This window comes from Pleurodeles waltl, chromosome 10, assembly GCF_031143425.1.
Source record: "Pleurodeles waltl isolate 20211129_DDA chromosome 10, aPleWal1.hap1.20221129, whole genome shotgun sequence".
Classification (NCBI taxonomy): Eukaryota; Metazoa; Chordata; class Amphibia; order Caudata; family Salamandridae; genus Pleurodeles; species Pleurodeles waltl.
In genome coordinates, this window is record NC_090449.1 from 770774544 (window position 1) to 770800948 (window position 26405).

Consider the following 26405-nt stretch of genomic DNA (forward strand, 5'->3'; position numbering starts at 1 on the left):
ATGTGCAGCCACTACTGCCAGGCATTTTGTAAAAACTCTTGGCGCAGTTGTTATCCCGAATGGCAACACTTTGAATTGGTAATGTACCCCTTGGAATATCGGTCTATGGAAGTATGCATCCTTTAGGTCTAGTGTTGTCATGTAGTCTTGTTGTTTGAGCAATGGGATTATGTCCTGTAATGTCACCATGTGAAAGTGATCTGACTTGATGTAGGTATTTAATGTTCTGAGATCTAATATAGGTCTTAGAGTTTTGTCCTTTTTGGGTATGAGAAAGTACAGCGAGTAAACTCCTGTTCCTCTCTGATGAATTGGTACCAGTTCTATTGCATCTTTTTGTAACAACGCTTGGATTTCTAGTTCTAGAAGATCCATGTGTTGTTTTGACATATTGTGCTTTTTCGGTGGGACATTTGGAGGGAATTTGAGAAATTCTATGCAATAACCATTCTGGATAATTGCTAGGACCCAAGTGTCTGTTATTTCCTCCCAATGTTTGTAGAACTTGGTTAGTCTCCCCCCCACAGGTGTTATGTGTTGGGGATTTGTGACGTGGAAGTCACTGCTTGTTTTGAGGAGTTTTGGGACTTTGGAACTTCCCTCTACTCTTTTGGAATTGGCCCCCTCTATATTGTCCCCGAAAACTTCCCCGCTGATATTGGCTCTGATAAGTGGGCCTTGTTTGTGAAGTTGAGGGTTCTGTGCTTTGTCCTCGAAACCCCCCTCGAAACTGTGTTTTACGAAATGTGCCTCTGCTCTGTGAGGAGTAGAGTGCGCCCATGGCTTTGGCAGTATCAGTGTCCTTTTTAAGTTTTTCAATAGCAGTGTCCACCTCCGGCCCAAACAACTGCTGTCCGTTAAATGGCATATTGAGCACGGCTTGTTGTATTTCCGGCTTGAATCCTGATGTACGCAGCCATGCGTGTCTCCTTATGGTCACTGCTGTATTTACTGTTCTAGCAGCTGTATCTGCTGCATCCATTGCCGAGCGTATCTGATTGTTCGAGATACTCTGTCCTTCCTCCACCACCTGTTGTGCCCTTTTTTGGAACTCTTTGGGTAAGTGTTCAATGAAATGTTGCATTTCGTCCCAATGAGCCCTATCATATCTCGCCAGCAATGCCTGTGAGTTGGCAATGTGCCATTGGTTGGCCGCTTGTGCTGCAACCCTTTTCCCCGCAGCGTCGAACTTGCGACTCTCCTTGTCTGGAGGTGGTGCGTCTCCCGAGGTGTGTGAGTTCGCTCTCTTGCGAGCTGCCCCTACTACCACAGAGTCTGGTGTTAATTGCTGCGTGATGTATACAGGGTCTGTTGGCGGTGGCTTGTATTTCTTCTCCACCCTTGGAGTTATGGCCCTGCCCTTCACAGGCTCCTGAAACACCTGTTTGGAGTGTTTTAGCATTCCAGGTAGCATAGGGAGACTTTGGTATTGGCTATGTGTGGAGGATAGTGTGTTAAATAAAAAGTCATCCTCAATAGGCTCTGCATGCAGGGTGACATTATGAAACGCCGCTGCTCTTAACACCACCTGTGTGTAGGCTGTACTGTCCTCAGGTGGCGACAGTCTTGCTGGATAACAGTCTGGGCTGTTATCTGATACTGGCGCATCATAAAGATCCCATGCGTCTGGATCATCCTGACTCATTCCAGTATGAGTTGGGGACTGCATCAGTGGTGGAGTGGCTACCGGTGATGTGTGCGTTGAGCGTGGTGGAGATGGTGGCGGTGTTACTTGTCTTGCCACCTTTGCCTGTGGCTGCTTGTCTTTTTCTTGAAAGGCAAGTCTTCTTTTCATCCTAATTGGGGGAAGAGTACTTATCTTCCCTGTGTCCTTTAGGATGTGGAGCCTTCTCTGAGTGTAGTCTGGCTCCATTGACTCTAGTTCTTGTCCGAACCTATGTCCTTGCATTTGTGATGTCAGTCCCTGTTCCTCTGTGTAGGAACTTGTTTTCGGTTCCGAGGCCGGATGTTTCGGAATGGAAACTTTTTCAGCAGTCTTTTTCGGCTCCGACAACACTTTTTTAATTTTCGGCGTTCCGGTCTCTCGGTGCTGACTCGTTTCGGTGCCGCCCTCTCGGTGCCGAACTTGCTCTGACCCGCTGTCTCGGGGTCGAGTCTGCTCTGTGCCGGTATCTCGACCGGAGTCGGATGTCTTCGACACATGCGTGCCCTTTTTCGGTGCCGATGATCGGTCACCTATTTTTCGGGTTAAGCCATGGCCTGCTGGCGGTGGCGTCCCCTGGGCTTTAGTGGTCTTTCCGTGAGTTTTGTGTGTCGACGTCTTAGTCACGGTTTTTGGTGTCTGTCCGGGATCGACCTCGTCCGAGTTCGAATCCTCGATGGAGAAGGTTTCTTCTTCCTCCTCCAAGTGTTTTTGTCCTGTCGGCGCCGACGCCATCTGTAGTCTTCTTGCTCTTCGGTCTCTTAATGTCTTCCTCGACCGAAACACTCGACAGGCTTCACAAGTATCTTCTTTGTGTTCTGGAGACAAACACAAGTTACAGACCAGATGCTGATCTGTATAAGGATACTTTTTGTGACATTTGGGGCAGAAGCGGAATGGGGTCCGTTCCATTAGCCTTGAAGAGACACGTGGTCGGGCCGACCAGGCCCCGACGGGGGATCGAAAACCCCGAAGGGCCACCAGAGCTCTTCAAAATTCGGTGTCGATCTGTTATAACTAACCCGATACCGAACGCAAACAATACCGACGATTTTTCCGAGATTCTAACTATCTTTAGGAACCGAAACGCGGAGTGAAAAGGAACACGTCCGAACCCGATGGCGGAAAGAAAACAATCTAAGATGGAGTCGACGCCCATGTGCAATGAAGCCGAAAGGGGAGGAGTCCCTCGATCTTGTGACTCGAAAAGACTTCTTCGAAGAAAAACAACTTGTAACACTCCGAGCCCAACACTAGATGGCGGGATGTGCAAAGCATGTGTATCTGCAGCTACACATGCCATCGAACATATATATATATATAAATAATGAAGCACAATTTAAACCTGAAAATTTTAAAACATTCTGCAAATGTGAATGAATGTGAAATTTGAGAATAAAAATGAAGGCCCATATTTATACTTTTTTTAGCGCCGCATTTGCGTAGTTTTTTGACGCAAAATCGGCGCAAACTTACAAAATACAATTGTATTTTGTAAGTTTGCGCCGCTTTTGCGTTAAAAAGCGGCTCAAATGCGGCGCTAAAAAAGTATAAATATGGGCCTAAGTTGGTATCCTCAGATTGATTCATGAGAACAGTGACAGTGTAACAAACAGAATATAGCATGGATGCTGAGCAGCCTAAATTTTCTTTCCCATTAAAATTAGGATTTTTTTAGATCTGTGAATTAAGTAAAACATTTGATCATTTGTGTACTTTGTTGATAAAAACTGTTTTTGTGTGTATTGTTTTCTGATTAAATGCCAGAATTGCTTAGGCCGGGGTCCCTGGTTTCCAGTAATGACTCAATAAGGGCCCCGGATTCCAATACTGATTCAATTGGGGGGGAGGGAGGGTTCACAGAAGTTAAAAGGTTACAAACCATGTGTTCTAATTAACCATGATCCGCAGGTTTCACGAATGTTTCTTCACAAAGAGTGAAGATAGTGTGTTTCACGGGCCAATACCAGCTCTACTTAAGATGGGTGTATTGGGGGGGGGGTGATAGAGGGCGCGTCTTCCATGTAATAGCTGCCTTCAAGTGATGGGTGAAAATATTTTCTGCATAAGACCAGACAAACTCCACAGGCAAATTAGAAAAGTGTAGTTTGAGGATCGGCCCTCACTGCTTAGAGATGGGGGAGAGATAAGGTGAGGATATTGGCTTGTTAGTATCTCCAGTTCTGGTGGTGTTGCCCTCAATGGTTACTATTATGCCCCTAGAGGTCTCTGTTATGTTGTAGAGTACCCATGGGCATTGTTTTCATGGTGTCCATGCTGGATGACTTCCGGTACATATTGACTTTCTGTCTTCCATGGCTGCGGCCTCGCTGATATGTTCTGTAAATTATGGCTTTTTTTTTACCTTCGATGAACACTTTAGTTGAGAACTCCTGAGTCTCTTACTTTGGATCTTGACTTCCGTGATGAACTTACAACACCGGTGTTCCACGTTGCAAATGATTGGTTTCAGGTTGGTCAGCAAACAATGTATATATTTGAGGTAGTTTATATATAGCATACAAGACATTAGAGCATCAGAATGTTTTTTCATAAAAACTGAACAGTATAAATAAAATCATTGACAACATCTATATAAAGCATAGGAAAGAAAACAAAAGTACAGGTCACATAAGCATGATATAAGCAATATGAAATCCAAGTAATGATAAGCAAAGCAATGTCACAAAAACAGACAGTGATAGTATTCCTAAATCACAATACTTTAAACAGTATGTATAATGAAAATGTCACTTACCCAGTGTACATCTGTTCGTGGCATCAGTCGCTGAAGATTCACATGTTGTGCATAGCCCGCCATCTGGTGTTGGGTTGGAGTGTTACAAGTTGTTTTTCTTCGAAGAAGTCTTTCGAGTCACGGGACCGAGGGACTCCTCCTCTTTGTCTCCATTGCGCATGGGCGTCGACTCCATCTTCGATTGTTTTCCCCGCAGAGGGTGAGGTAGGAGTTGTTTGTTAGTATTAGTGCCCATGCAATGGAGTGAATAAGTATGTACCTATTTAAGATTTAATATATTTACAAATGTACAAAGTTGAAGCTAACTTCCAAACGGCTACAGGCTCCCGGGGAGGTGGGTGGGCACATGTGAATCTTCAGCGACTGATGCCACGAACAGATGTACACTGGGTAAGTGACATTTTCAGTTCGATGGCATCTGTCGCTGTAGATACACATGTTGTGCATAGACTAGTAAGCAGTTATCTCCCCAAAAGCGGTGGCTCAGCCTGTAGGAGTGGAAGTAGTCTGAAATAAGGTTCTTAGTACGGCTTGACCTACTGTGGCTTGTTGTGCTGATAGCACGTCTACACAGTAGTGCTTGGTAAATGTGTGAGGCGTAGACCATGTGGCTGCCTTACATATTTCGTGCATTGGAATATTCCCTAGGAAGGCCATGGTAGCGCCTTTCTTTCTGGTTGAGTGTGCCCTTGGTGTAATGGGCAGTTGTCTTTTTGCTTTAAGGTAGCAGATTTGGATGCACTTAACTATCCATCTGGCTATACCCTGTTTCGATATTGGGTTTCCTGCGTGAGGTTTTTGAAATGCAATAAACAGTTGTTTAGTTTTTCTGATGTTTTTAGTTCTGTCGATGTAGTACATTAGTGCTCTTTTGACGTCTAATGTATGTAGTGCCCTTTCAGCTATGGAATCTGGCTGTGGGAAGAACACTGGTAGCTCTACCGTTTGATTTAGGTGGAACGGTGAAATAACCTTTGGCAAAAATTTAGGATTGGTCCTTAGGACTACTTTATTTTTGTGTAGTTGGATAAAAGGTTCTTGTATTGTAAACGCCTGAATTTCACTTACTCTTCTTAGAGATGTGATGGCGATGAGAAATGCAACTTTCCAGGTTAGGAATTGTATTTCGCAAGAGTGCATAGGTTCAAAGGGTGGACCCATGAGTCTTGTTAAGACGATGTTGAGGTTCCATGAAGGAACAGGTGGTGTCCTTGGTGGTATAATTCTTTTGAGGCCTTCCATAAACGCTTTAATGACAGGTATCCTAAATAGTGAAGTTGAATGGGTAATCTGCAGGTATGCAGATATTGCTGCGAGGTGTATCTTAATGGAAGAGAAGGCCAGGTTCGATTTTTGTCAGTGTAGTAAGTAACCCACTACATCATTTGGAGATGCGTGTAATGGTTGAATTTGATTATGATGGCAGTAGCAAACAAACCTTTTCCATTTGCTTGCATAGCAGTGTCTAGTGGATGGTCTTCTAGCTTGCTTTATGAATTCCATACATTCTTGTGTGAGGTTTAAGTGTCCGAATTCTAGGATTTCAGGAGCCAGATTGCTAGATTCAGCGATGCTGGGTTTGGATGCCTGATCTGTTGTTTGTGTTGTGTTAACAGATCTGGCCTGTTGGGCAACTTGACGTGGGGTACTACTGATAGGTCTAGCAGTGTTGTGTACCATGGTTGCCTTGCCCATGTTGGTGCTATCAGTATGAGTTTGAGTTTGTTTTGACTCAATTTGTTTACTAGATATGGAAGGAGAGGGAGAGGGGGAAAAGCGTACGCAAATATCCCTGACCAGTTCATCCATAGGGCATTGCCTTGAGACTGCCTGTGTGGGTATCTGGATGCGAAGTTTTGGCATTTTGCGTTCTCCTTTGTTGCAAATAAGTCTATTTGAGGTGTTCCCCAACGTTTGAAGTAAGTGTTTAGAATTTGGGGGTGAATTTCCCATTCGTGGACCTGTTGGTGATCTCGAGAGAGATTGTTTGCAAGTTGATTCTGGATCCCTGGAATAAACTGTGCTATTAGGCGAATGTGGTTGTGAATTGCCCATTGCCATATTTTTTGTGCCAGAAGGCACAGCTGTGTCGAGTGTGTCCCCCCCTGTTTGTTTAGATAATACATTGTTGTCATGTTGTCCGTTTTGACAAGAATGTATTCGTGAGTTATGATTGGTTGAAATGCTTTTAATGCGTGGAAAACTGCTAGTAGTTCGAGGTGATTTATATGCAGCTTTCTTTGATGTACGTCCCATTGTCCTTGTATGCTGTGTTGATTGAGGTGTGCTCCCCACCCTGTCATGGAAGCATCTGTTGTTATCACGTATTGTGGCACTGGGTCTTGGAAAGGCCGCCCTTTGTTTAAATTTATATTGTTCCACCATAGAAGCGAGAGGTATGTTAGGCGGTCTATCAACACCAGATCTAGAAGCTGACCCTGTGCTTGTGACCATTGTGATGCTAGGCACTGTTGTAAGGGCCGCATGTGCAACCTTGCGTTTGGGACAATGGCTATGCATGAGGACATCCTGCCTAGGAGTTGTAATATCATCTTCGCCTGTATTCTTTGTGTTGGATACATGCGTTGTATAATCTTTTGGAAATTTTGAACCCTTTGTGGACTTGGAGTGGCTATTCCCCTTGTTGTGTCTATTGTCGCTCCTAGGTATTGTTGTACTTTGCATGGCAGAATGTGTGATTTCGCATAGTTGATGGTGAAACCGAGTTTGTAGAGGGTTTGTATGACCTGATCTGTGTGGTGTGAGCACCTTGTCAGTGAGTCGGTCTTGATTAGCCAGTCGTCTAGATACGGGAATACGTGTATTTGCTGCCTTCTGATGTGTGCAGCCACTACTGCTAGGCATTTTGTGAAGACTCTTGGTGCAGTTGTTAAACCGAACGGCAATACTTTGAATTGGTAATGTATTCCTTTGAATACGAACCTTAGGTATTTTCTGTGCGACGGATGTATTGGTATGTGGAAATACGCGTCTTTGAGATCTAAGGTTGTCATGTAATCTTGTTGCTTTAGCATTGGTAACACTTCCTGTAGCGTGACCATGTGAAAGTGTTCTGATTTGATGTATGTGTTTAGTGTTCTGAGGTCTAGGATTGGTCTCAGTGTTTTGTCCTTCTTTGGTATTAGAAAGTACAGAGAGTAAACCCCTGTATTTGTTTGTGTATCTGGTACCAGTTCTATTGCGTTCTTTTGCAGTAATGCTTGAACTTCTATTTCTAGGAGGTCCGAATGTTGTTTTGATATATTCTGTGGTTTTGGTGGTATGTTTGGAGGGATTTGTAGAAATTCTATGCAATAACCATGTTGGATAATTGCTAAGACCCAAGTGTCTGTTGTTATTTTCTCCCACGCTTGGTAATACTGACTTATTCTTCCCCCCACTGGTGTTGTGTGGAGGGGATCAGTGACCTGTGAGTCACTGTTTGGTTGTAGGTGTTTTGGGGCTTGTAAATTTTCCCCTGCCTCTAGGGAATTGTCCTCCTCTGTATTGGTTTCGAAAGCCTCCCCTTTGGTATTGTCCCTGGTAGGTGGACGGTGTTGAATGTGAGGTACTGGCTTGTGTGGCTTGACCCCGAAACCCCCCTCTAAAGGTTGTCTTGCGGAAGGTGTTGAAAGTGCCTCTGCTCTGCGGGGAGTAGAGCGCGCCCATGGCTTTTGCAGTGTCAGTGTCCTTTTTTAGCTTCTCAATTGCCGTGTCCACTTCAGGTCCGAACAATTGTTGCTCATTGAATGGCATATTGAGCACCGCCTGCTGTATCTCTGGTTTAAAACCAGATGTTCGTAGCCACGCGTGCCTTCGTATGGTTACTGCCGTGTTAATTGTTCTTGCTGCTGTGTCCGCTGCGTCCATAGCGGAGCGTATCTGGTTATTGGAGATGTTTTGGCCCTCCTCAACCACTTGTTTCGCCCTCTTTTGTAGTTCTGTGTGTAGATGCTCAATGAGGTGTTGCATCTCGTCCCAGTGGGCTCTGTCATATCGCGCTAGGAGCGCTTGAGAGTTAGCGATGCGCCACTGATTTGCAGCCTGTGCTGCGACCCTTTTACCGGCTGCATCGAACTTGCGGCTCTCCTTATCCGGGGGTGGTGCATCGCCCGATGTGTGAGAGTTTGCTCTCTTGCGAGCTGCCCCTACCACAACCGAATCTGGTGGCAGTTGTGAGGTGATGAAAGCTGGGTCTGTGGGAGGTGCTTTATATTTCTTTTCCACCCTTGGTGTTATTGCCCTACTCTTGACAGGCTCTTTGAATATGTCCTTTGCGTGCCTTAGCATTCCTGGGAGCATAGGCAGGCTTTGGTAGGTGCTATGTGTGGAAGAGAGGATGTTGAAGAGGAAGTCATCCTCGACAGGCTCCGAGTGTAGAGAGACGTTATGGAACTCCGCTGCTCTAGCCACCACTTGTGAATATGCTGTGCTGTCTTCTGGTGGTGAGGGCTTTGTAGGATACGCCTCTGGACTGTTGTCTGACACTGGGGCGTCGTATAAGTCCCAAGCATCTTGGTCCTGGTCACCTTGGCTTAAGGTGGTGTGAGCCGGTGAATGTGACGGAGTCTGTGCCGGTGAAAAGTGAGCTACAGGTGGAGGAGAGGGTGGCGGAGTTACCTTCTTCACCAGTTTGGTTTGTGGTGCTTGTTCTTGTTGGAATTCAAGTCTCCTCTTCCTCCTAATAGGGGGAAGGGTGCTTATTTTCCCTGTCCCACTCTGTATAAAAATCCGTTTTTGAGTGTGGTCCACCTCGGTGGATTGTAATTCCTCCTCGAATCTATGCTTTCGCATTTGAGACGACAGTGATTGTTCCTCTGAATAGGAACCGGTAGTTGGCTCGGTTGCGGGTCGTTTTGGCACCGAAACTATGTCCACGCTCTTTTTCGGCTCCGAGGCAACTTTTCTCTTTTTCGGAGTCGAACCCTCTCGGCGTCGATCCTCCTCGGTGCCGCTGTCTCTGCGTCGAGCAGCTTCGGCTCCGCTATCTCAGCGTCGATCTTTGCCGGCAGCACTATCTCGGTCCCGAGATGGCTGGGTGCCTGTGTCTCGACCCGAGTCGGACGATCTCGGCACTATTTCGGCCTTCTTCGGTGCCGATGGTCGGTCACCGATTTTATGGGTTGAGCCATGGCCTGATGGCAGTGGCGTCCCCTGGGCCTTGTCAGTTTTCTTATGTGCTATCTTCGACGTCTTACTCACTGTTTCATGGTCGTCGAATTCGTCCGAGTCCGATTCATGGATCGAGAAGGCTTCTATTTCTTCTTGTTCCTCGAATTCTCGGTGTCCTGTCGGCGTGGACGCCATTTGCAGTCTTCTGACTCGTCGGTCACGGAGCGTTTTTCGGGACCGGAACGCACGACAGGCCTCGCAAGTTTCTTCCCTGTGCTCGGGCGACAGGCACAGGTTACAGACCGAATGTTGGTCTGTATATGGGTATTTGTTGTGGCATTTAGGACAGAATCAGAACGGGGTCCGTTCCATCAGCGTCGATGTCACACGCGGTCGGGCCGACCAGGCCCCGATGGGGGATCGAAAACTACCCCGAAGGGCAACGGAGATGTTATAGTTTGGATTCGATGTCAATGATATCTAACCCGATCCCGAACGCAACAATACCGACGTAATTTTCCGATTTTGAGCTAACTTTCCGTTCCGAAACCCGGAGCGAAAGGAACACGTCCGAACCCGATGGCGGAAAGAAAACAATCGAAGATGGAGTCGACGCCCATGCGCAATGGAGACAAAGAGGAGGAGTCCCTCGGTCCCGTGACTCGAAAGACTTCTTCGAAGAAAAACAACTTGTAACACTCCGACCCAACACCAGATGGCGGGCTATGCACAACATGTGTATCTACAGCGACAGATGCCATCGAACACCTATTTATACTACATGACCAAGTATAAGTACCTCAGAACAGGTGTAGCACAGTGCATGGTGAAGATAAAAGTATATTATACATTGTAACTAAGAGTAGCTGCCGAAAAAGTTGTGCTTCGTAGTCAGAGGATAATAGGAGTCAGAGTGATACTAGAAATATAGCACTTAAAGAGCAATTGATTCAGCTCCTTGTGTGCAGGCTAAGGGAGATGGAATAGTGTGGAATGCAGTTCCAAACTACTACGGGGTGCATCCTGAGAATGGGTGATCGGGGCAGTGTTTTTAAAGACCGGTACCTCCAGAATGAGTGCCTTAGTTAGTTACGAAGTGGAAGCAAATCTCTTGATCTTAAATTGCTATACCCGATAGAAGTACCTTATATTGGTGGATTTGATGTACATCTAAGGTTGTAAATGAAATGTTCCTACAAAGTTGTCTGCAATTGAAGTAATTTTATTTCATATGTTGAGACAGTCAATGCCCACCCATGATTGTTCATTTCAGTTACCACGTTTGTTATGGAAACAAATATTTAGGAGATTTTAGAACAAAACTGTTAAAATGGTTAAAAACTGTGTTGTTTTACCCCTTCTCAGAAGGTGATCAACAGGCCTTGTGGGACAGCTCGTAATGTATATTTGGATATACACCATTTATATCACTTTTTTAATTGATGTTTTAATGTAGGATATTATAAGTCCTTCGAATATTTTTTTGTGCGAGTAGATAGAAATGCATCTCATTTACATCTCGAATACAGAGGCTCTAAAATAATCTCCATATTTAACAGTAATAAGAACATCTTGTGTTCAGATTTCATTAAGCCTTAAACATGTTATCAAAGCAATGATAAGTTTTCATTGGACTACCACCGCACTTAACAAAGATTTATTTAGTGATATAAAAAGACCACAGTTAACATTCGTACAACACTGCCAAGGCTAAAGGCAAATCCATAAATCTCACAAATCAAGCAAACCCTCCACATAAAAATCGATTTCAAGTGAATTTATTTCTCCCCCTTGTCTCAGCCCAAGTCTTCGTAACCTTGTAGAACACTTTCTAAGTGAAAGATCTTTAGACAACTTCATGCATCGTCGCTAGAGCATTCTTCCAACATACCACACTAAATGGAAATGTACTTGAGTTATGCCCGATCAAAGGCTTTTGAAGGCAAAGTGTGGTACGAAGTGTGTAATCCTGCCCTAGTATCTACACAATAAATCACTTTTGTATTCTTTTTTCTCTTTGCTTTTTCCACTCTGCATGTGTTCTTCATGCTGCACAGCATAGTTCTACAAAAGTTAGTTTTTTGTAGCAAGCTAAACATTCCTAAGCAAAAACTATACTGACCACAACGTAGGCACCGCTGCAAAATGATGCAAAGGTTCCTGTGCTGGTGCTAGACAGATTAAGTGCACCACAGCTAGGAGAGTGCAGCACTGGGCCATATCTTTGTAAATGTGGTTTATTCTGCTGCCTTCCCTTGCTGTGCTGCGTGAAATCATGTGTTTATCCCTTCACAGGACCAAATCACTTTTATGATCCTTTTCGCTGGTTGGCTTGTATCCATCCACTACTCATATTTAGGGAAATACTTTTTTCTTTTTCATTCAGTGCTCTTTGAGAGTGTGTGCTTGCTAGCTTTGTCCATTCTGTGTTGCTCCCCTTCCAGCTTGTTTGTAAAAGCACAGCAAAAAACACGTTTTTGCTGAAGTATCGCTGAAAGGATGGCTTTAATGGTTATTTTTACTTTATCTCTTGCATTCCACATACTGCATTAAAGCACAAGCTTTGTCACACAAAGGCTTTTATGGCACTGGGGAAGGGCCATCTGCAGCACTCACTCACCTGGCGTCTGAGGAAGAAGGTGTTCTTTGCATGACACTTCTACTAGACAGCCATAAAACTGCTCTCTGAGCTGCTGCAGGGAGGCAAGTGGCTTGACAAGTAGTTCCCTTTACATTTTGACACTTCCTTATTCTTTTCAAATTCTGTTAAAAATTTCCCGAGTGAAAAGTTTTTGAAACATAAACCATGCTATTTATAGCAAACCATGACATTTAGAAAGACTATACAATGTGATTTCTTTTTCTCCTGTAGTTTTTTAACTTTTTAAAAATAATACCTTAAAAAATTGGCGAAGCCAACAGTTCTGCACTTGCATTATAAAGACAGGGCCTATGTGCATTGCTGATGCTTATTTATTAAAGCATTTAATTAAGGGAGGCTTCTTATCTTTTAACACAGTGGGTGAAATATTCATTTGAAAACGTACTACTTATTTTGAAGTGGTTCATGTTCTGTCTTATTTCCTCAAGCATCATGGGGAGAAATACCACCAGAAAGGTACATAAGAAGTGCATGAAGACTTGCCCTGATGGTGGCACGTTAACCTGTAAATGAGGCTAGCAGATGTGTGACACTACAGTATTGTATGTGATCGCAGATAAACCATAATTATAAAAAATGCTTGCTATAGTTCGTCTGGTAGGTCACAGTGCTAGTCTTGCTCATTTACCCTGAGTAGGGTGGTGTGACTCGTGACACATCCTCTTTGAAGAGAAAAAGGGGATTTCTTCAGGATCCTACTGAATGTACACAGGATCTTGGTTTTCACTGGAGACCATTCCAGTGCAAGGCAGCTAGGAACGCAATACACTGCAATCTAAAAAGGAAACAAGGTGATTTGGTGGAGGGGTAAAGCAAAATATGTGGGGAGATGGTCTGATAACATTGCTTAATGTGTAACTAAAAGAGATGGTCTGATAACAGTGCTCAATTTGTAAATAAAAATGTGCCGGTCCCCAAAGCTCTCCTATGAAACATGCGGCTGCTGCATTTAAATGTGTGAGCACAGAATACTGAGGCAGCGTAATCCTAAAGCCATCTCGGGCCTCTAATCAATTTACAGCCACTCCTTGCTACTTAAGATCACTCTTGCAGTTTTCTGCTGTCTCCCTTTATCACGCTTTTTCGTTTCTCTCTTCCTCTGTCTCTCCTATGTGTGTCTTTTGCTTGCAGTAAATGTCTAATGCAGAAAAATAAGTGCCGGCCCTCAAAAATAGGGAGCCCGTGCCCCCCCACCGGCACAAATTAAGCACTACTTTGTACAGAGAACTGTCGAGCCTGGAGCTGAGGGAAGGCTAGAAAGTTAGGAGATGAGCATAGGTGCCAAGTTTGAGGACTTTTTCAATGGAGATAAAAGTATTGCGTGAGGTCCATAAGAAGGCTGTCAGGATAAACAAACGTGTTCACAATTGGAGTTTTAATCAGTGCTTTACCTAAATTGAATGAGAGATGTGGCTGTACCCGTCCCATACAGAGCAGTTCCAAATCTGTCAATGGGCAAATAGATGTCATAAAGAAGGCCACTGCAGGGTCAAGTGCTTATCAAAATGAGCCTCAAGGTTTTGGAAAAAGCTAACAGTCCTGGTGAAATGGGGTGGACGAGGGCTCAGCCTGGGATGCAGTGTATCATGATAAATAGATAAGCATAAGTCATCACAAGAAGTTCTGGCATGAGGCTGAGTGATAAGTAAGATGAATAAACATCATGCGAGTGTCAATTGGGAATAGGTGATGTACAACAAAAAGAAAATTTTACTTACTCTGTAAACATCAGTTCGTAGCATGTCATGTAGTAGATTAATGTCCTCTGCATACTCCTCCCATCTAGTGTTGGGCTCAGGCATTTTCAAGTTGTTTTTCTTTGAAGAAGTCTCTCAAGTCACAAGGTATAATGACTCCTTCCTTATTCGGCAATGCGCATGGGCATCGAGTCCATGTTAGATTCTTTTTTTCTGCCATTTGATTCAGACGATCACCAACTGGGCTCTTTGTTTGGTGACTATCAGTGGTTTCCTTCAGGCCCAATCAGTTTCTTCTATTCTGGGATGAACAGAAAAACTCGGCTCAGCAGAATATCTTAGACTTCACTTAGTTCTTCAGAGAGCCATTCCACAGAGCCTGCCACCCATCGATGCCTTACCGCAAGGGCCTCTGCATGTCATGAAGAACGCATGTACACTAGTATAAAGGACATCTTCAGGTATTGCCCCGAGTGCCACTCGAAGTTCCTGTGGATCAAGTACCATGAGATGTGCAATCTTTCTCTCTCCCAACCATGACAACACTACAGGCGAGGGTTGTCACCTTCCGTTTGAAGAAGACTCTTTGGTACTAATGCAGGCAGAGGTGTGCACATCAAATAATGCAGAGGCAGGAGTCCCAAGGCACCCCTGTCATCTTTGGGGAACACAGTGCGGAGGCAGGTGAAGAAGCCGGTCCCTTGGAGGCGCAGCCCCTTCATTCATCACCCAGTCCAGATGCAGCCTTCTGCAATAACTCTGAATCAGAGGAAGAACAGCAGACTTTCAGCACCTCACAAAGGCCCATAATTATACTTTTTTAGCGCCGCATTTGCGCCGATTTTTGACGCAAAAACGGCGCTAACTTACAAAATACAATTGTATTTTGCAAGCTTGCGCCGCTTTTGCATCAAAAAATGACGCAAATGCGGTGCTAAAAAGTATAAATGTGGGCCAAAGACTCCAGCTGTGAGCATAGTCTGCAGTGACACACAAAGCAGGCCAGCACAATGGCCCTCGAGTTGAGGGAAAACACTGCTCCCCCCACCCCCCCCCAAAATCAAAAACGGGGGAAGGAAGGGGTTGCAATGAGCCCAAGCCTTCAGAGCAGACAACACTTCCCTTTTGGCCACCGACCCAGCTCGTCCATTGAGCTTGAAGATACTCCACAGACCCCAGGGCCTTTTGAAATCAGGAGGTCCATTGTGCTGGTGCCCGAACCTGCATGGGAATCAAAATCCATGTAGGTGCTGAAATCAGTCTCAATGTTGAGAAAACCTTTGAGAGCAGTCTGCTCCCTAAACACCATTGACACCGGCTCCAAAAATTCAGAACAGCCTATCCTCCAGTGGTTGCAGGAGGAGCTGGATGCATGGCAGAAACCTCAGTTCATTCTTCTGCAGACAAAAAACACCCCCACTTAGCTGACTCCAAAGACAGCATAAACTTTGCAGCGAAAGGGGAAGGGGAAGAGGAAATTGCTCTGGAGCCCCCTCCAGGTCCAGAGGACAAATGACACAAAGATAGGGGCACCAGCCCTCTCTCTGTAGCACCTCCACTGTGTAAACAGTCTTTAAAGAGGGACATAGCGATCAACTGTGCCAGTCAAGAAGGATGAGCATAGTAGAAAGATAACTGTGAAGGGTTTTGGGAGGACGTTAGGAGACCTTGGTGGGCTTGATGGACTGTAGTTTGTGGAAGCCCAACTGTCAAGGGTTGAGCAGGTAGTAGTAGTGGGGGACATTCTTAGATATGAAGGATGCCAATGACATATTGCAGTGTTTGGTCAAAGAGAAGAGTGTAACTGAAGAGAGTATGATCATGATAGACTCAGGAGGGCTGGATGGACAACATCTAGCTAGCTCAGAAATGGAGGCGAATTTTAGATAAGAAGTGAAAGGGAAGGAAAAAGAGGGGTGTCTGGAGATCGAAATGTATATAAGGCGGTACAACTGGACTACATTGATTATACTACATAAGTGACCACTAGAGAGGTTACAAGTAAGCTGCTATATCATTTGAACTAAGATTAACAAATTTAAACTAATGTAGGTAAATAAATGAAGGAAAGAGTTTATTACTGATTTAATATTAATTAAAGGATATTGTAAATTAACATAATTTAGTTATAATTTATTTTACTACAATTTAGGAAAAAGGATACGCTTTGTACTAAGGTGAGGTTAAGTAGAAATATCTAATTTACTTTAATTGATTAAAGGTTAGTACTATGCAAGGTCTTGTGAGGATTATGTAAGGATAGCTGCTTCATGTGTTTTAATTTGATATATGTTAAGAGTTTGAGTTATGGTAGTATTAGGTTATGTTTTCCTATTAGCATTATGTTAGGAAAATAATAATTAAGGGCTAATTTCGGTAATCTATTTAGTTTAATGATAATAATTTTCTTTTATCCTGATTAAGGGATTAATTTGGTGTTGGGAACAGACCACATTAAGTTTAGCACTTACATGTAACTAGATTTAATTTGTTTTAAGGCTACGGTGCAATTAGGATTATAATCAACTGAATAAATAGCTTCGATGCAAGCAGACAAGTAGTGATGGTGGGGTCAAAGTGGTGGTAACAAAATGGTTACATAGCAGTAGAAGCAGTTTTGCAGCTTGGACTTTTCTGGATTCACATGCTAAGCATTATTTCGACAAATAGTGGTTGGGTCCCCCTCCGCTTTCTTTTTTCTTTTCGGTGTCGCCGACCACCATTTGGTGGTATGCCCGTCCCCTGTGCGAAGTTAGATGGCGCCCCGGATGTTCATATGTGTAGTCGCCATCTTCTGATTTTTTTTTCTTTCTTGATATGCTTTCACTTTATTCCTGTATCCCACCCACTTGCTTGTCTTATATCCCATCTCCGGGGAGGTAGGTGGTTTGCATGTGAATCCAGAAAACTCTTCAAGCTGCAAAACCATTCCTTCTGCATTTCGTTTTGCAGCATGAATCCTTTTCTGGATTCACATGCTGTGCATTAGATTATGAAACTGTATCCCCTCCCATGGGTTGGTTGGGATGAAATGAGGAAGTGTTAGCAAACAGGTGTTGTAATACTTCCCCCCTCCCCCATCTGTGCCTCCTTGCTCATTTGGATATCCATATAATAATGTTTTGCAAGGGTGTGGATATGCCCAGGCTGCTGCTGCACAGATTGCATCCACTGGTACGCTTGCTAGGAATTCCAGTGTTGCACCTTTTTTCCGTGTTGAATGGGGTCTTGGGTGTACGGGCAGTGTAATTCCTGTCCTTGAATATCAAATCTGTATTGTTTCTACAATCCACTTTGAGATTGCCCCCTTGGTCACTGGGGAACCTTCAGTTGCCTCAATGAAGGAGAAAAACAACTGGTTTCTTTTACGAAACCTTTTTGTTTCTTTAAAATAGTACATTAAAGCCCTCCTTACATTCATGGTGTGTAGGGCTCTCTCTCTCTGTCTGTATTGTAGGTTCTTTGAAGAAGGCCTGTAGATATATACTTTGGTTAACATGAAAGTAGGTTACCACTTCTGGCAGGAACTGTGGGTTAGTTCTGAGAACCACCCTGTCCCTGTGCATTTGCAGGCATGGTTCTTGTATTGTTAGTGCCTGTAGTTTGCTTACTCTGTGTAGCGATGAGATTGTGATTAGAAACATTAAATATTCTGTTCTATTCTCCAGGATTTGTAAAGCGAGTGGCTACCCAAAAGGGCCTCCCAGTGCTAAGACAGCAATCGGATCCTCCGTCCTAGCTGAACATTTAGTTGAAAAGAATAGTTTTTAATAATTTTCCGAATTTTGGTTGCAACTCGGTTTTCCTTATTTGCAGTGGGAGAGCATTCCAGAGCTTGAGAACAATGAAATCTAAGGAACGACAACCACCTCTTGCTTTCTCTATCCAAGGGTCTGTTAGCAGTTGCTGGTTTGCAGAGTGCGGCAATCTTGTAGGATTGTAGGGTGTGAGAAGTCTCTGAATCAACTTAGGTCTTTTTGTACTCACTGTTCTGTTCGCAAGGCAAAGGGACTTAAGTACTGGGAACCAGTGAAAGTTTACCAGAGCTGCAGCTGTCGACTGGAATTTAGGAATTTTCAGCAGTATACGAACTGCAGCATTTCATATAACACAGTCTTTTAATGACTAATTTGGGACTCCCATGTATAGGGAATTCCGATAGTCGAGCGATTCCCACGTCTTGCACCACCACTCTGCGTGCCATCTCAATATTCTTCTCACAGTTTGGAGAAGGCCGAAGCAGGTGGCTGCCTATTTCTAAATTTGAACTTCCATTGTGAGCTTCTTATCAAGCCACACTCCTAGACCCGTTACCGCTGTTTTGGGGCTGTTTTGGGGCTGGGTTGGCTGTCCATAAAGTTTGACTAGCTCATCTCCATCCATCTGGTGGGGTTGTTTCCCACTGCCATCACCTCCGTTTTATCTCTATTTAATTTGAGACTGGTCTCAGCCATTCAGTCCACTACGTGCTTGAGGCAGGTGTTAGGAGGAGGGTGGAAGTCCTTTCTGTTTGGTGATAGAGGCTGATGATAATTTGTGTCAGCGCAGGATATTGATGAGAAGCCATGTGTCTTTATGATCTCTGTAGGTGGGAAAACATACAAATTGTGCAAAGTAGGGCTTAGAGAGGAGCTCTGAGGCACTACACACTTACGGGACAACAGCCTGTCTTCTTCGCGTACTTGAAACATCCTATTTTGAAGGAAGGATGTTAACCATTTAAGTGGTGTACTAGTGATGCCTCCTTCCGCCCGGCTTTTGACCAGTGTTGGGTGGGAGACAGTGTCAAAAAAGCACTTCGATCAAGTAGGATCAAAGATGCACACCCACCTTGATCCAGAATTGCCCTATGTTCCTCTGTAGCTGTTAGGAGGGCAGTTTCTGTGCTGCTGCCTGATCAAAGCCCTGTTTGAGATGGATGCAATATTCCATTTATATAGGAATTGAGTTTTCTTTACAAATTTTTCCAGAAATGTGCTAGGTCCTGGAGGGGGAGAAATCAGGCGATGGTTTTCACATAATGACGGGCCGAAAGATTACTTTTTGTTTTTTTAGTAATGGCTTAACTATGGCATGTTTCCATACTGATGGAACATTACCAGGTTTCAGTGACTGGTTAAATATGTCTGTCAAAGTGGAGATTACTGTCATCCCTCCTTAGAGCATAATACCAGGGGTAGCGGGATCCTAGGGGGGAACCTGATCTAGAACATTGTAGAAGTTCCTGTGTATCATCCCACATAATTTCTTGAAACAGTGCTTAGTTTGACATGCCCCAGCTGAAGGGATGCAGCTGCCCCTTCATCTCCTCCCAGTGTTCAGAGGATGTTGTTAACCTTCTTCAAGAAGATGCTGGCCAACAAGTTGCAAAGTGCCTCTGATGGATTGTACACTTCTTTAGATGAATTTGATGCGTTTTTGACTTTAACAGAGATGTAATTAGCTCTAGCTTCCCTGATGGCAGTGATATTTTTTACTGTCTTCTTGTAGTTGTTTTTTACTGGCTTTGTCGTAACTTTTCCTCCATGCTCTTTCTAACTGTTTAGATTCTTTTTTTAACTCCAAGAACTTCGTAGAGAACCATAGCGCTCTCCCTATGGGGCGTGTGGCATTTTGTTGTTTTAAAGGTGCCAGGAGATTTAGGGCACCCTGCATCCAAGTCCTGAAAAATGTTGCATTTATTGGCTATGTCTCCTGTCATGCAGTTAGTGAGCATGTTCTCACACAGACCTATGTCCAGTCTAGACCGGTTCCATCTGATACTCGATTTGTTGGGTGTGATGACTATATGGTTTGTTCTGTCCATCGAAAAATGTGACCTGACCATATAATTTCTATTGGGTCAGGTATGTTGGAACAAATGGGGTCAAGAAGGTGACATTGATTACGAGTTGGGGTTTTGACCCACTGTGTTATAGTTGGACCGCATCCAGGCCCATAAAACAATTCTTGATAGTTTCACAGTTATTATTTTCAAGATGGAGATCCACGTCCCCTGGCACTGAAAAGTTTGCTGTCAGCTGACTTATGTTCTGCCACAGCATCAAGGAGGGCCTGTATGAACTAGGTGGCCGGGCCCAGTGGACGATATAAAAGTAACCCAGAGAATGTGAAGGTTGGGGATAGTTCCATGGAAAATAGCAGGCCTTAACATCCAGGGAGTAACCTGGGGTCAAATTTTGTGATCTCTTCTTTATATAAAATGTCTACTCCCCCACACCTTTTGACTCTGTCTGTCCTGCCTGGCAATTGCATAGCTCTGAGGAACAGTCATTGCAATGTCAGGCACGGAGTTCTCTTGAAGCCTGGTTTCAGTGAGGAACATGGCAATTAGTTTTTCCTCTTCTAGGAAGGTGAACAATTCTAGAATGTGTTCGGGTAAAGATTTACAGTTAAATAGGTATAAATGCCAATGCTGGCTCTTAGCACTACCCTTCTCTGGTCTGTCTGTGGCAACTTTAGGTATTGGGCCATTGATAGTCAGCTTACAATCTCTGTAGTTAAAGTACCTTGTTGTCAGCGTTAATTTTGTGCATGCATGCACGCCCTAACTAAGGAAAAGTTTAGAGACCGTATTTCTTTTGTAGAGTAACGGACCTTTTTTCCTGCTTCAACGGGCAGTGGTCCTTTACCCTAGTCTGGCTTGGCATGGAGTGGGTGCGTACGGGGTTGCCTTTGGTGCACTTTTAGTGTGCCAGAGGCACTTCGAAGTCCCGGTGCACCTTAAGTAGCCGACCCGGAAGTGAACAACTAGCACACTAACCAATAGGGCATCCAACTGTTGTGTATCAGGTGAGGCACTGAACATGGCTAGAACCTCCTCAGTGGAGGAAGACTCCAAGTCTGTTCCCCCACCTAGCACTCAACTGTGCCGTGATGCGGTGCTGCAAGCAGCGTTGAGGCAACAAACAGCAGCAAAAATCAATTAAAACATATTCAAATTCAGTCACAACTGATCAGAGGTTTAAAAAAATTTAAAAAATATTCTAGCGGTATGAGGCAACAGTGTGTACCTGATGGTATCTGTGCCCTCCCCCTGTAAGCACCCCCCACCCCCATTAAGTAGCCGGACCCAGGCATGTCTTCGGCGTTAGTGATTATAGATCTCTTTTGTGCAAAGGTTCAAAGTACTTTGACATTCACTGCGTTAGAAAGCTATTTAGGTTCTGCGGTGGTGCTGGAACTGATCTTGGTGGAGCAGTTCTTTTAGCTCTTTCTAGGAATTTCTTCACCACTGGGAATGTGAAGAAACTGTTACATGAAGTGTTCCTAGTGTACTTTCGCTGCAAGGTGTTCCTTTAAGGATAAATAGGTTAGCCCGGTATGTAGCAGTGAGTGAGATACATTAATACAGTTTTCTGCATTGTCCTTGTTGCCATAGCTGTTATTTGTGCACCAGTGAACGTATCTTCCCACTTTTGCTGCATAGCATTTTTGAGTAGTAGCCCCTCTTGCTTCCTTAAAGATTCCCATTGTTCTGGGCAGCAGTTGGAGATGTCCAAATTCTAACTATTCAGGTGGCTTGGCACTAGGCTAAGTGTTGCTGGCTCTGGGTGGTACACTTTCTCCTTTTGTACTGTTGGCAGATCCTGTTCTGCTTTGATTGTTATCATTTGACCCCTCGACATCTCTAGTAGGTCCAAGTACCATGTTTGTCTGGCCCATTGTGGTGCGATGAAGAGGAGGTGTGTCCCTGGTCGTCTGCCTTTCTCCAGTACATTTTGTATTAGGGAGATTGGAGGAAAGGCATAGGCAAATCTACCTGACCAGTTTACTGACAGGGCATTCCCCTCTGTTGCCATTTTGTGTTGTTTACTGTTGTGAACAGGTTGATTTCTGGTCTCCCCCAGGCTCTCAATATTTCCTCTGGTGTCTGTTGTTTAAGTTCCCATTCGTTCGAACTGCTGTCTTGTCTGTCTAGACTCTCCACCTCTGTGTTTTCTTTGCCTAGCAGGTGGACTGTTTGCAGTGTGATCTTCCTTGGTATTGCCCATTACCATATCTCTTGAGTTAGCTTTCTCAGGGCGAATGATTTTGTTTCTCCCTGTTTGAGATAAAACATTGTGGTAGTGCTGTCTGTTTGTATTAATACAGTTTGACCTGTGATGTGGGTTTGGAATGCCTTCAGGGTTATTCAAACTGTTCTCATTTCCAGCTAATTGATGTGTGTCACTGCATTTGTGGTGTTTTGGATTGCCACCATTGTGCTTCCTTTTGAACCTTTACTGTGACAACCACAAGATCCTCCCAACTCTCGGTGGCTTGTGACCATTTGTTGCAGATCCATTCTTGAAAAGGTTGCATGTGCAGTCTGGCACGTGTTATGAGGTGTATGCATGATGCCATCGTACCTATTAGTTTCAGGACTGTCCTCACTGTCAGAGTCTGCCCCTTCTGGTATAGGCGCACTTGCTCTGTGATCGACTCTGCCCTCTTCAGAGAAAGGGTATGCTCAGGCTGTCCTTGAGTTTAGGGTCACTCCCAAAAACATATTTTCCTGTTCCAGTTGTGGTGATGACTTTTTGTGGTTTATTGAGAAACCCAGACATTGTAATGTGGTGATTACTGTTTGAATGTGCTTTGGGCATTTTCGTTTTGATTTCGCTTTTACTAGACAGTCACCTAAGTATAGGTACACATGGATACCCTCTTTTCTTAGGTATGCTGCAACCATGGCGAGGCACTCTGTGAAGATCAGTAGTGCTGATTTTATGCCAAATGGCAGCACTGTGAACTGGAACTGCACCTTTTCTACTACAAATTAGAAGTACTTCTTGTGTCTGTGATTCATTGGGATGTGTAGACAGGCATCTTTTAGATCTAAGGTTGCCATTTAATCCCCTTTCCTTAGAAGTGGTGTAACTCCTTGGAGTGTTTTCTTCCTGAAGTGTTGAGTACGAATTAATTTACTAATCCGAAGTCTAAGATTGGTCTCAGAGTTAGATCCTCTTTTGGGACGAGAAAGTAAGGAGAACAATTTCCCTTGTTTGTTTCCTTGGTGGTGCTCTTTTGATGGCTTTCTTTTGTAAGAGTTCTTTCACCTCTTTCTTAGTTGTATGATCTCTCCCACTTGAATTTCTTTTGGTTTTGGGGGCATTTGAGGTAGTTCCCTCATTAGTTCTATGCAGTACCTATGGCATATCACATTCAGAATTCATTTGTTTGAGGTGATTTTTCCCGCTCCTGTGGGTAATTTCTTATTCTGACTCCCTCTGGTGTTATGTGGGGACAGGGATTGTTGGGTCCCTCCCTTTGGGGGGGGGGGTGGGAGGAGGGGTGGTTTGTCTTTTTCCCCTTCCTTGGGCATGAAAGGGCTATCTAGCTGGATGTTGTCACTGTTGGTACGTAGTCTGCTTTGTGGCTTGGTGTGATCTGCCTTGTGGTGGCTGCTGTTGCTGCCCCAATGTGAAAGGCACTCTGCCAGTGGGCCTTCGGGCTGTTTTTCCTCCCTTTCTAAATGAGCCACTGTATTGTAGAGCTCCCATTGCTTTGGCCGTTTCGCTGTCTTTTTTAAGTTGTTGTAAGGTCTCATTGACTGCCTGTCTAAACAGAGTGTCTTCTGTGAAGGGCATATTGATTATGGAGGCTTGTACCTCTGGTTTGTACCTCAGCACTCTGAGCAAAGTACGCCTCCTTAGTGTTATGTCTGTGCACATGTGACTGCTGGCAGTGTAAGCAGCATCCAAGGCTGATGGCAGGCATGTTTTAGCTATGTTTTTCTCCTCTTGCATGACTGCCTTGGCCCTCTTTTTGTACTCTTCTGGGAGGTGTTGCAAGAGGGACTCCATCTTGTCTCATTGTTGGAGCCTGTATCTATTTAACAATGCATTGGAGTTGGCAATCCTCCACTGGGCTCCTTTCCATCTTCCTACCTCTCCACCTTCCTCTCAATCAAATGAAGCCTCCTGCTCTTCTTCGAAGATGGTGGTATGATGGAGGTGTGGGCGCTGTTCCGCTTTCTTGTGGTTGTTACAAAGATCGAGTCAGCAGGAGCTTTTTCCTGTATGTATTTTGGGTTTTGAGTAGATGGCTTGTACTTCTTTTCTACTCTGGGAGTTACCGCCTTTGCAGTGGCAGGTTCCTGAAATGCCTCCATCCCTTGATCTAATATGCTGGGTAGCAGTGGAAGGTATAGGTTCCCCTTGATGGCTAGAGTTAGGGTCTTGAGGAAAAAACAAGAGTCTCTCTTTTCTACCTCCAGCTGGACTCCATAAGTTTCAGAAGCCCATTTGATGAGGTTGTTGTACATGGAGAGGTCGTCTGATGGCAATGGCCTTGACGGATTGTTGTCCACTCCTTCCTCTGGGGATTCGGTGTTGAGATTTTGTCACAATTCTTCGTCAAACCCTGTTGCCTCTTCAGCCTCCTTTAATCGATAAAACTCTTCTTGTCCTTCTTCACGGGGCTCTGGTGTTGCTGGAGTCTCCAAGGCAGACTGTCGTCCTTGGTGCTGAAGGACATCGACAGCTTGGGCGGGATCCGAAAATCATTAAAATAGTCAACAAACTCCTTTCTTTGCAGGAGTGCTGCCATTTCGGTCCAAGCCTTCTTTTCTTTCTTTAAACCTCGAGCGTCTTCTCTTCTGCTTCGAACATCAGCGTAGGTCTCTTCTTCTGCATCAACACTTCTGTCATCTCTGAAGCCTTGGTCTTTTCTCTCGCTCCTCTTGAGTGGATGGGATTGTCGAGGGTTTTGATAGAGTCTTGTTTGCATCAGAATCCCACACTTGGTATCTGTGCCATGGTGCTCCTTTGTTTTCGGTTGACCTCTAAGCGACAATTGTTTCAGTGCTGAGGCTACCTTGTGGGACTTACTGTCACAGTGTTTTATGTCCAGGACCTTTCGGCTACTTTATTACCTTGTGTTTTTTCTTCTCGGGGTCCTTTGCCGCTGTCATCGTTGTTTCTTTTCTGCATCGGTCGCGTATGATTCGACGTCTGATCCTTCGCCAGGAACTGTCACTGTTTCCTCTACGTTGTTGTTGTCGACACTAGACATGGTGATATTTTTCTGTGTAACTTGCGTCCTCAGAGTGCTGGACACAGTGGTGTGGTGTTCCAGCCTCTGTCTTCAGCATACCTTAAGGGCTTATGGTACGAACGCGGCACAGGCCTCATAGACCTTGTCTAGATGGTCTATAGGCAGACAGAGGTTGCAGACCTTGTGGGAGTCTCTTTGTGCAAATTTGTGGTGGCAGTTGGGGTAGAACGTAAAGGGGGTGTTTTCCATGTTCCCCCCGTCTCACCTCGTTCTCTGACCACATGGTGGGGTCCCCCTTCAGAAGGAAGAGAGAAGGGTTCCATCCTAACGTCATTGTCTCTTTCGTGGTCTTCTGCACATAGTTTGATTTTTCTTCCAAAAACCTCGAATTTTTTTAAAAACTTTCACAGCTCCTCCGTTGCTTCCAGATCCAAAGGCAGAAAAAGAATCTAAAGATGGAGACTAGGCTCAGGAATGTCCTGGGTGCCGTCTGACATAAGAGAGAAAGAGAAAAAAAGTGACAATTCCAGACCCAACCAATAGATGGAGGAATAATGCACAGCATGTGGATCCAGAAAAGGATTCATGTTACAAAAATTATGTTTTAATCTTACTGTCAGGATGTATTGGCTGTAGTTCTAGTGGCATCAATGTAGATGTAACTTGGAAGTATTTGAGCTTGAGTTATTAACATGCAAGCCCATGTACAGTTGTGGTGAGTTTTGAAAAGAAGACTGCCTCAAAGTAGGAAAATATGACCTGCAACAGGGATAACTAGTAGTTTTCAAGGTTCTTATAGATGCAGCTTTTGCCACTATTGGAGCTAAATGTGTCAGCATGGGTAGCGTGTCAACGAAGGGAAAGGTTGCAACAGAAGCCGGGTGAAAGGCATCCATTAGGTGATGCTCAGTTGGACCAGAATGGAGGAGAGTTCTTCAAGGACAAGGTCAAGCTGGTGGTGGCGAGTAGGAACAAGACTCCAGGATGAACCGGCATCATTAATGGATGGGAAGCAGGTAATAATCAGAGGCCAGTTTAGTGAACATGTATATCAGAATGGGGTTGGAGGAGAAGTTGTCGGTGATAAGTGGGGCATGATGATGTTTGAAGATTGGGGTTAGGAACAGAGAACTTTTGTTGAAAAGGTGATAAAGAAAAATGTGTTGGTGGTGGCAACGTTGGAGAGAAGTTGAGCAAATATTAGTAGCTGATATAGGAGTGGTGCTAATAGTAATGTCAAAATCACCTTAGAGCAGGTGGGGGTAGAGTTTGCACTGCCGGAATATTGGCTTCATTGAGGAATGAATCGCATTACATTTCATAACTCTTTACCCCATACACTTAGTAGTAATTGATCATTGGATAAGGACAATGGCAGAGGTGGCCAGAACCATCACAGCTTTGATTACTTTTTTCTGTGAGCTTTCATACTACACCATACCTGAATAGGTTTTTAGTTCGTACACATTACCATTAACTATGTTACTGTCATTCAAAGTATCAAAATAGCAGAGAACAGCCCAGCAGGCACAA

The 26405-nt window shown here is 44.4% G+C and overlaps 1 protein-coding gene across 12 annotated transcripts in view; it reads right to left on the reverse strand.

Moving 5' to 3' along the window:
* Positions 1–26405, reverse strand: part of KIAA1217 (KIAA1217 ortholog) — a 1319791-nt gene that overhangs the window by 16394 nt on the left and 1276992 nt on the right. The gene's annotated exons all lie outside the window — the stretch shown is intronic.